The 11,792-nt window shown below is 40.8% G+C and overlaps 1 long non-coding RNA gene and 1 other non-coding gene across 2 annotated transcripts; one reads left to right on the top strand and one right to left on the bottom strand.

Moving 5' to 3' along the window:
- Nucleotides 1-250: 250 nt before the first annotated feature.
- Nucleotides 251-11,512, top strand: LOC113033049 (uncharacterized). The gene is made up of 5 exons (XR_003273989.1): nt 251-538; nt 6,780-7,107; nt 9,217-9,349; nt 9,772-9,836; nt 10,690-11,512. It is a non-coding gene; the product is annotated as an uncharacterized LOC113033049 (long non-coding RNA).
- On the bottom strand, nt 11,496-11,614 carry LOC113034432 (5S ribosomal RNA). The gene has a single exon (XR_003274176.1). It is a non-coding gene; the product is annotated as a 5S ribosomal RNA (ribosomal RNA).
- Nucleotides 11,615-11,792: the final 178 nt, after the last annotated feature.

The raw sequence follows: 11,792 nt of genomic DNA, 5'->3' as shown, positions 1-11,792 counted from the left end.
CTCAGCAGCAAAAGATTTCAGGTTAAACTCTAAAACCAAATAAAATCAATATACTGTATATGTGTATAGTGTACCGCGTAAGCGTTCGTTTTCTGGAAGAGGCTGTAAAACGGACAGTTAAAATGTGACCGGATTGAGGATATGTCGAGCTGTCGATAAGCACGGCTGTTTTTGTGCTGTTATTTACTGTTAGCCTGTTTTGCTGGCGTTACTGAAGTTGTTTTCAACTGGATGTCACATTGTTGAACTCTGATGATTAATGAATAAACTCTCGATGTGACGATGGTAGAATGTAATTGTAACCCTGTGTTCATTTAGTCGTTTGATACCGTTTAATATCCAGCACATCTGTTTGGTATTTTGTTTTTAACACGCCCTGGAATAATTTAAAGTTTTACAATGCCGGTGATTTACGACTCTTTCGCGACAGTCAGCTGGGGAGTAAACTGTGGGGTTCTCAGAGGTAGCTCATGTGAGCCAGCAGTGACATCTGTACATGCAGTAGCCTCAAAATACTGATTATTTATTCTCCTGCTAGGTAAGAATTTGTGTTTTATACGTACATTGTTTCTTTCTATATGTTATCGTTTGGTTATGTTATGATGTGTGGTTAATGATTATTATTAGTGTGCTAACCGTGAATAAGGTAGTAAGCTTGAAAATTAGCAGCCATGTTAAGCGGATTTCGGTGATCAAATTCGTGTGTCACTGTTTGGAATATAAACCCATATGGCTTGCACTACTTTCAAGATGTAAGCTAAAGGGGTGTGTTTTAAAAAAGGTGCAAGAATGACCTAACTCAGTGAGCGATGTGTGTTCATTGTACAGTAAGTTGTAATTTATGTTGTTGTGCATTTGAACTAGCAGACTGCACTGTTGTTTAGGGGCTATGAGCACACATGGGCTGTGACCCAATCCAGTGACCGCACGCTTCGGGGTACGCGCAGTTCGCGTACTACGTACGGCGCGTACTAGGAAGTACGAGAAGTGCGGAAATGAGAGGCTTGTGAAATGGGACGGTCTGGCAGTCGTCGCGCTGCTCAGGTTGCCTAGCAACCATGATACTAACCGCGAGAAACGTTAGCTAGCTAACCACGCTAACGAGCTAACCACGCTAACGAGCTAACCACGCTAACGCCATGCAGCCCAGAGGTGCTGCACGGACTAAAATCCTTTCATTTTCTCAAAAGTTGACAGCGCGCCTTATGTATGAATTCTGGTTGTGCTTGATGGCCGCGAACCGATTTTATGTGGAACACGGCGCTCAGCAATCTGTCCAAAAATGTTTTAGTACGACTTTAGTAAGCTACGGAGCTGCACCGCTTGATGGATTGTCGGAGGATTACGGCTGAGCCTCGCGGAGTGATACGTACTGTGCTTCAACGTAATATTACCCTACTGTGTATAAGGACCATAAATGGCACCTGTTAAGAGACGTGGTTGCGAAGCGGATTTCAAACTCCAGGCTGTCAGTCACTCAGTAGAAGTTGGGAACAGAGCAGCTGTGAAATCTGTCTTTGTTATTGTGCTCAGCGTCTTTTAGTTTACATTTTGACTGCACAATTGTGAGCTCTTTGTTATGCACAAAAACAACATTGTTTTCTTTTATTTATGGAGCATTATTATTTAATAAATGCTCATAATTTATTTTTGAGTAAATTTATGTACATCTGCTCTATGTTAATAAAAGTGCCTGTGTGACATCTGGGACACAGCTTTGACTAAGAACTCTCTTTTTGTTCTTACTTTATGGCTTTAAAAAAATATATCGAGATATATATCTTATATCGCCATCCAGCTAAAAAATATCGAGATATGAATTTTGGGTCATATCGCCCAGCCCTATCAGGGGGTCCTTTTGTCCCTCTGTGGGGGGATACTCCCACTAGGTTTATATCTGGGACTCTCCACCATTTGACCTTAGAACTGAAGAAGCTTCTCGGATGAGAGGTGAAACGTCTTCAAGTAACTTAAAGAAGTCCAGACGCTTTTCTTTGCAAGCTCCTTTGACTACGATGACCTGGATGACTGAGAACCTTCACAGACATTAGCAGGTGGTGGAGGCCAGCAGGTGGATGAGGGAAGGGGAGGCAAGAGGAGAGACCCGAGGCGGTCGCCGGTCTGAGTGTCAGGTGAACTGAACTTCAGGTAAGAAGTTATGACCTGCAGTCTATGTTGGTCAGATATAAACCAAGTTTAGGTGGAGTTTTATTTTTGTTGTGCTGACTTTTTACAGTCAGTTACAATAACTCGTACTGCGTGCTAGCTAGCATGATGGAGTTTCTATACAGCTGGGTGGGTGCTATGATACTACTGATAGTTAGTAGAGTTGCCAACCGTCCCGTAAAAAGACGGAATCGTCCCACATTCAGAGAAAATATTACGCGTTTCATATTGAGCTGAAAAGGAATGCAGTTTGTCCCGTTCCATCCTACCTGACAAACCATCCTACCCGTTGTTTCTGCGCATGCGCACAACACGAAATTAAGTGGCAAACCGTATTGCCTTTGTGAATATTAGCCAGAAGAATACTCTGATGGGTAAACTTAAGTGCCAGACCATCCTACCTTTGTGAATGTGACCTACAAGCATACTAACAGCTAAAATTTAGTGGCAAATCGTCCTACCTTTGTTAATCTGAGCTAGAAGCATATTTTCATAGCTAAAATTCAGTGGCGAACCATCCTACCTTTGTGAATATGAGCTACAAGCATACTCTGATGGGCAAAGTTAAGTGGCAAACTGTCATACCAACTTAAATTTGTGCTGGAATTTTTCTGTGACAGCAGAAATGTGCATAAACTACTTACGGTAGGACATTTTGCCAAAGTAGGATGGTTTGTCAGAACACCGTACTTCAGCTAGAAAGGAAAAAGACACAAAGCTGGATTTATTCTGTCGTTACGCTGTCAGCTGCCTCTTCTTCTCTCATTCTCTCCTCCTCCCTCACCTGTTTCTACTTCAATCATGAATCTGATCAATGATCAGCTGATTGGCTCTCTTGTTTGTTTATCGCCCACTTTGCGCCAGAAAAAGGAAACCAGCGGATGTCAACAACAACAGCAGCACGTTTAAGCTTGATCGGGTGTTGTTAGAATTTATTTAATATTAATTTCTACTATCAGCTGATGTTGGTTTGGATATGTGGTGAGAGGGAAACATGAAGATGAAACCAGGAGATGTCCTTACTGAATCATCAGAGCTGAACAGGTGATGGAGAAACAGGTTTACCTTTCAGGTGACATGAATGAGTTGAAGGGAAGTTATGAACTGTTTCTGAGAGACAAATAACACCAGGATCCTTTTCTAAGTAGCCGACAGCTGGTAACTATGCAGGGGCGGGTCTAGCAAAGCTTTGCCAGGGGGCCAGGTAGGGCATTAACAGGGAAAGGGGGGCACAAAGAAATACTTCCTTATTCTCATTTAAAATGTCTGGCTGTTATTAAATAATTATCTGAAGCTTACAACCAAAGTTTTTATCTGACGTAAAATGTATAGAAATCATACATATACCAACAAGACTGTACATCACTGTCACAACAGCATTTGTTTTCATTCAAAGGCTTTATGGTTTTCCTATAATACCTGGTGGGCCGGTCTGTAGTCAAAATGCCCGGGCTGATTTTTTGTCCCAGTCCAGCCCTGGGCACGACACGCAGTGAATTAATCTGAGAGGTGCATTAAAAAATAAATGGCCGCACCAGCGGTGCACATCGCAAATCAGCTCACATAGACACATTAGTTGTGCCGCTTCTTAATGACGGTATCTTAGCTAACAACCCTAACAATCAGATTCAGCTTGTAATTGGGTTAAAATAACTTAGCCTACTGGTGAGAGAGACGTTATTATCTTTCTACATTCCGACACTTCAAAAGCTTCAGCAGCTGTGCGCTCAGCGCAGCATCAGCACCACGGAGATACACGGATACAGCCGTAGACTCGAGACAGAATTCACAATGTGTTTTTGGGACTTTCAGGTGTTTGGACCAATGTTTTATTTTCTGATCAAACCAGAAATCTTTAATGAGCAGCTGGATTTGTCTCACATTAACTGGCTGAGTTAATGCCAGTTAATGCAACATCGAAGCAGCTGGAATCCACAGCTGTGTGTGTTCATGGAGCTGCATGTTCACCTGCTGGACATCACTACCTGACAAGTTTGACTATCTTCAGAACATTGCAGAGGCCTTATTGACAGTATTTGGCTCTACATGTCTGTGTGAGCAGATTTTCTCTCACATGAGTCCTCAGGTAGCCTCTGAATGCTGGACACTGGGAGACCCGTGTCTCTGAGTGGGAGACCAGAGATCACATTAACATGTGTGTCTCTGTGTTAACAAACATGCCGTATTGGCCCAGTTTATTTTTCTTATCATTGTTGTGAGGAGACCATAAACAGCATTTGTATTTTCTGTTGTACAGTTCATTTGCTCTTATGGATAAAATGTGTTTTTTTTGTTTCAAAATAGCTGATAACTATTCGCTGACAGCTGCCAGCATCTGCAAACAAATATAATCCTATAAAGTGGTTCTACATAGTGTGTAACTGTTCATATAGAGCGTTATTAAATTTATTGCTAATGCAATCATATGGCACACTGACTTCTGAGGAAATTTTAGATGCACTCGTCATCAGAAAAGTTGCCGACCCCTGATATAGATGTATCATATATAAGAGACAAATGTTGTTCCTTCAGTATGTTGGCATTATTACATTTGGCTCAATGCTTACATATATGTGTAAAAACAAAATGTACGAGCTGTGATAACTGTGTCTGATAGAATGAAGAGTCGACTGATATATGAAATATTCCTTTATTGGGTGAGAAAACCAACGTTCCACAGGCCACAATTGACAATCTGATAGACTCCATGCGACGATGTGTTGCACTGCATGAGGCAAATGGTGGTCACACCAGATACTGACCGGTTCTGGGTCCCCAGACCCCCAATAGCGCAAAAAACTGCACATTCCAGGGTGGCCTTTTGTTGTGGGCAGTCTGAGGTACACCTGTGCACTACTCATGATGTCAGATCAGCATCCTGATGTGGCACACCTGTGAGGTGGGATGGATTATCTCAATATGGCAGATGTGCCCACTACCACACATTTGGACTGATTTGTGACCACTGTTTGGGAGGGATGGTTATATTGTGTATCTGGAATGAATTTTAGGTCTCTACGTCCATCCCATGGGGAATGGGAGCAGTAACAAAGGTGTTGCGTTTATATTTTTGTTGAGTGTATAAAGCATATAAACAGTTACAGCAATATGATGCAACAAACACAGCAGCTACTGATCCAAAATACTCAAAGCTTCATAGAACTGAAACCAACATTTATTTTAGCTCCATTCTGCTGCTGATACAGACTTTAGGTTTCTGAACATTAAACTTGTTGCTGCCTTTCATAGTGTGTAACTTGAAGGCCCTGAGTACTCTGAGTACTTTCTCCCACACTGGAAACACTGGGATGATCACATTATTTGAACATTACCTAATAAGACTGATTCAGCACAGACAGTTATGTTAAACTTTCCTAGCAGTCCTTCACAAACAGGGAACAGTCTGTCTATTCTCTCCATCTGTCAGCTGCTGCTGGCTCTTCCTCCTCCTCTTCCTCACACACTGCTGAGTTTGTCCTGGTGGATCATCAGGGGTGCAAAGCCTCACAGATGATGTGCAGCAGTGGGTCCCTCAGTCTGTCCTCACTCTGGACACTTGCAGTCGTCACACATGGAAATCAAATGTGTGATAAGCTGCAGGATTCAAACACAAGTGTAACTTATAAACACACGTTCATACTTTTATTCCACAATCAGAGAGAAAGAAACAGAGAGAGAGTGCAGGACAGACAGACAGGTGACAGTCTCAGGTGTACACACTGCTACACAACAGCACAGAGAAGCAGGATTTAGTGTTTGTGTTATTACGAGTGTAAACAAGAAGAGTCCCAGATGGTGCAGTGGACACATGTGTGACTGCTGTGATTAAAGCATCTTTCTTTCAGCTTAACGAGTGAACCGTCAGCTCGTTCAAACACACGTTAAAGTCCGTTTGGCTCGACACCACCGAACAGAGGCAGCAATATAACACAGCTCACATTAACAGTGCAGTGGATCCTGCTTGTGCCGTGATGTTCAGGACTGCAAACCGAGCAGCATCACTGACTTTCAGCTTGTTGTGTTTGTGGATATATGACCGACTTTAATTATCCACAAAATCATCACATTCTCTGTCAGATTAAGGTCGACTATTGAACGGCGTATATTTTAAAGTAAAGGCTGTAAAACCAAGTTAGTACATTCACAACTAATGTCACATAACTTTGCCGACATGTGGCCAACAGTAATGTTTTAATGTTCTTCATTATTAAACATTCGCACATAAATAAGTGACATCATATGCAGTAAACTTACTTTTGAAAGTTTACTCTTCGGCTGCTCCGCTTCTGCCCTCTGCCGTGTTTTTCGGCAAAATTATCCACACCCACCACCGCGCTATGAATTGTGGGATATATGGGACCACGAAGTGTACAGCGGACCACACTTCAAATTTGGGGAAATCGACGGCGCATTTGGAGTACACTTCAAATTGGGACAGCCGTCGTCACGTCGCTGTGACGTAATAGGTTTCAAAATGCGTACTCAGGAGCGTGCGGTCACTGGATTGGGACACAGCCAAGGTCTGTAGCTGTGTCAGAGCAGCTTGTGTGAGCCAGCGGTGATATCTGTACACGCAGTACCTTTAAAATACTCGTGTGTCATTCTCCTGCTAGCAGTGGAGGAGACTTCTGCTGAGGAAGAGGCCCTGCTGTCCTGCCGTCTTACTGGTGCCATTGAGGGATCAGCGGCTGCTATATATTCTCCTCGACCTCGAGTATTTGGACTGAAGGACTCACAGACACGTTTTATATTTAGCTCTATACATTTTAAAAAGATTTTTTAAAAATATTTTCTTATTCACAAAGGCTGTATGGAGACATTTTGGTTATTGCCACAGACGCTTTCTCTTACTACGGATGGAGGATGTTGCGGTTTTACAACCCATGAACTGAGAAACGACTCAATAAGTAATATGTTCACATATTCCAGTGTTAAACACAAGTGAGTCTCAATTGAGTGAAGTGTTGGTAACTGATGCCAATATTTTTCTTCTGTTTAAATCCCATTCATATAAGGGACCCTAATTTTATCCTGCTACAAACATATTCACCCAGTGTCATTTAAGTTTCCTGTAAACTACACATGTAAAGCGGATGTGAGAGAGGCTGTGATGAAGTCCTGGAGTTTTTAACGATGTACGTGCTCCAGTCCAGAAATTTGTATTATATGTTGGACACAGGTGGTAAAGTGCTGTCACACCCTGAATAAATTGTCCTCTGTTCTTTGGTAAGCTGACATATTTGTTACATAATCATATGGTTTATCAGAGGGGAAGTGCGAGTTTTAGAATACTGGAGCCCAAGGTTAGGTGCAATAATATTCAGCCGTAATATTAGCTTATAACTAGGTCTTGTCAGTTAGCCAGTGTTGTGTCAAAAAGTCATATCTGCCATAAACTCATTTTCGGTATTTGTCAAAAACCAGTTGATCATATTTAACCCTCCTGTTATGTTGGTTTCCAGGAACAACAGTTATGCTTCTGGGTTAATTTGACCCGGGGCAAATTTACTCATCCAAAAGTGTAGGAAACACTGGCATTGATTATTTTACAATTTTCTTTTATAATTTAGATTTTTTTCGTTTTCTGCAGTGATGCAGATGACATGTGACATCTCTTCTGTTCTGGGTCAATCTGACCCGCAACATAACAGGAGGGATAAACTGCTATAGACAACTTTTTGGTCTATAATATGTGAAACATGTCATATGTGTCCCTCATGAGTGATATTGAGTCATCTTGTGCCACAAACAACATTCCTGTCACAAGGTAGAAGCTGCAATCACTTTTTGGCAGTGATTTTTACTTCGTATTTATTCATTAAAATTACTTTTTTAAAGAGTAATCTGGCCAAGAGGACAGCAGAAATTGCAACAAATATAATAATAGTTCTCTAAACATATTTTAAGTGTCCCAAAAGGACTGGGTTGGTTTTAATATAGTTACAATAACACAGAGTTATAAATATACTTGAAAAAATGGGTCGTTATTAAACTTGATATATAGCCTTTTGTAAATCATGTTCACTAAAGTCTATTTACCAATATAAGTAAAGACATTGGAAATCAGTTTTTGTCAGACGATGACTTTTTGGCACAACACTGGAGGTAAAACAGGTTTGATCCTTCATATCTGGAGTCTGAAGGTGCAGACATATATTCAGACATCTCTGGGATGTTTAGGAGTTTAGAATTTCTCTGGTTCATTGGCTTTATTCAGATAATTCAGTAATCACTCAAGATTAGTTCACTAGTACTCCTGAATTCAAAGAAATAGTCAGGGTATTCGGCGCTTTGCTTTCCCACAGGCGAACTCAGGTGAAATGAAAGAAGTATTGGATGCCCTCCTCCTCTGGCACAACGATAACTCACAAAAGCTCCTTGGAGTAAAGAGATCAGGTTCAGAAGTGGTTCTTTCTAAGAACGTATATCTGTATTTATAAATGACATATTAAGGATGAGTGATGCTTAAATAATGAGGAAATTAAGCAGTGACCAATGACACATTTAACAATGTGTCATTTTTATCCACTATTCTATGTTTATTTATGAGTACAAGATGCTTTTTTCTATCAAATACCTAAAAAATGACTCACTGCACCTTTAAAAATGCTAACTTAAATAAACCAAGATAACCCAGCAGTCCATAGGAAATAATGTGTGCACTATGTCACTAAATTTATTGTCACTGCAAATGTAAAAGGAAACATAAATGAACCACAGAGGAAGTGACATGACTTTGAGGACAGATGTGATCAGGTGGAAAGTGCAGAAAGCTGACTGATGTCCATCTGTGGCTCCATTCAAAGTTGGCCTGTCCTGTATCAGGCATTCAGGATTTTCTTTTATGGCCATTTAGCTCTTATGGCATGAACTTGCTCAGTGCATTATTATTGGCGTTTCTACAGTCTGATATTTGTTTAATAATTGATTGATACAGTGCATCAAATAAGTTGATAAATAAGATGTTAAAAACTTCATCATCATATCAAACATGATCGATTTGGAGCAAGTTTATTTGGCACATGCTGACTGCATTCTAATTGTAACCAGAACAGGAGGCGAGAGCAGAGAACGAGAGTGCAGCAGTTTAGTGAAAGGAACAGGAAAGGTGAAGAAGAGGTGAGCATCCAAAAGACGAGCAAGAGGACAGTTCCAAAGGAGACGTGACGGCACAATAAAAGCTGTAAGAGCAGAGATTCATTTTTACTATTTTTTTCTTTAGGTTTTACTCCCGCTGCTTACAGTAAATCAAATATATAGTACAAACAAGAAAAACTCAAATTGCATTGTTGTTCAGTATAGCTCTGTGACTTCAACCTTTAGCTAACGTATAATGTTTGACATTTTTTATAACTGTGACTATAAAATATAGTCAATAATATTAAAAAGGTGCTGTTACTGAGTGAAACTTCCAAAGATTTCAGGTCTGGATTTAGCCCCAGTGCTATGCTGGACATAAGCAACTGTGTTAGTGTGACGCCCTGCATATTTGAAGCATTGCAATAAACTTCTGTTCTTACTGAATCTGTAACATTGCCTTGATCTGCCTACATCATTTTTTAAATAGTTTATGTTGTTAAATGAGTTTTGTGTCACTGTGCACAGAGAGAAACTCACCTGATGTAGTGGTAATGCGTTATTCACCACTAGATGGAGACAACCTGGCACAGGTATTTTCTCTACACACTAAATTTCACACTGAAAAGCATTGGTGGGAATTTTTGTTTACATAGTAAGCAAAAGAAAAAATGTCTTGAGGTCTTTCCAGTGTTTTCAAAATTGTGTTTTTCAGATACACGTCAAAATTTAATACAGACAAACACACACACAAAACAACAAAATATGTCAAATTACATGCACGTCTCATTCACTTTTCAATTTCATGGAAAATAACTTGTGTTATTCATGACATGATATCATTTAAAATAACTTTGTCAGGCCAGTGAATAGCTGCCACATAAGTATAAATCTAAATCATGCAAGTGTAATATAGAAAAAAAACACAAACAGTTGTGCTGTTAGTTCATAATAAATGGGTAGGGGTGTATAGTCAGTAAAAGCCACCAAGGCTCTGCCGAGCTCCAAACCTCCTCTGCCACAAACAGAAGCATCAAAAATGTGCGCTGGGAGCTTCATGGCATGATTTCTACAGCCACACAAATCTATATGTATGTGGCCAAGAACCTCAGTCCATGTAGAGTATCTTAGCACAGTTTACTTGTGTCAGTTAGGTCAGCTAGTGGGATGGCAGAGAGGGCAGCCTTTACATTATTTTATTGTAGAGTGACAGGAAGTGCCTATGAGCTTCTAATCAGGCAGAGATATTGACAGAAGGAAATATTTCAAAATAAAAAATAAAAAAAATTACTTTTTTAAATTTCAAAGGAAATACATTGATGAAAATCAAAGAAGAGAAATATTTATGTGATGTTCCATTTTCCTGAGAACTGATTGGCTGTGATGACTCCTTCAAGTACTACATGCTACTTTGTCCTGCTAGTTAAGCCTGCTGTCTGTTCTCAGGCCTCCTCCTGCTTCACTGCCATAAATCCATCACCAGAGGGCTCCACTGACCTGCCTGTTGACATCAGAGCACACCCCTGTGTCATGTGACCTGGCTGGAGTTGCAAAGCTGGACTCAGACCTGGCCCAGGCAAGTTCAAAGACAGTTGTGGTAGAGAGAGCAGGGAGTATAGTAGAGCACTGGAAGGATGAGGTGGAAACAGGAAGCGTGTAGATTCAGTGGATTTGGCATCCTCCATCTGTCTCCATGCTCTCTTTACTGGCCTTCTAAAAATCACTTCTAAAAACTTTTCCTGTAGCTGTGTAGCTGCTTTTGTTTAAATGTTTAGCATTTAGAATTCAACTTTACTGTCATTACACATGTCTAAATACAGGGTAACAAAATACAGTTTGCATCTTATCAGTAAGTGCAATAAGAGCAAATATACAGATGTACTACATATATACAGATGTATCGGTGTGAGGTAAACAGATCTACAGAGTGCTATGAATATATCTACAGCAGTGGAAGCGTAGCTCTCTGAACAGACTACAATAGTGAACATGGGTGTCAGGTTGACACTGTGCCCGCTGCACACTACAAGGTTAACAAGTTCCTCTCGACTGAGCCCAGACGGACTAGCCACAGACATTTTCTACATTTACAGAATAAATAAGTTTGTGTATTTCCTAAATATTTCGTTCTTGTTATTTTGTTTTGCACAAAAGCGAAATACAATCAGGAGCGTTGTCATGAAGCTTTTCCTGAAGCTGCCTCCACTGAGTGAGCAGCGGCGCCCTCTGCAGTTTGTGTGTGGAAGTGCAAAAGCTTACAGCACCTGGTATTCCCAGGCGGTCTCCCATCCAAGTACTGACCGGGCCCAACCCTGCTTAGCTTCCGAGATCAGACGAGATCGGGCGTGTTCAGGGTGGTATGGCCGTAAGCGAGGGAAGCCCGCTATAAAAGACCTTTTATACTTGGCAAATGTCACGCACTTTAAAATATAGTATTGTGCTAAGCTTCACATGTTACAGCGAAAACATGCAAACCTTTGTTGTGAACTGCAGCTTCAACACTGAGCTGCAAAAATGCTTTTCCCGCGGTAACGTCACCATAATAACAC

The sequence above is a fragment of the Astatotilapia calliptera genome, chromosome 12 (assembly GCF_900246225.1).
Source record: "Astatotilapia calliptera chromosome 12, fAstCal1.2, whole genome shotgun sequence".
NCBI classification, from domain to species: Eukaryota; Metazoa; Chordata; class Actinopteri; order Cichliformes; family Cichlidae; genus Astatotilapia; species Astatotilapia calliptera.
This window is presented reverse-complemented; position numbering and strand designations above follow the sequence as displayed.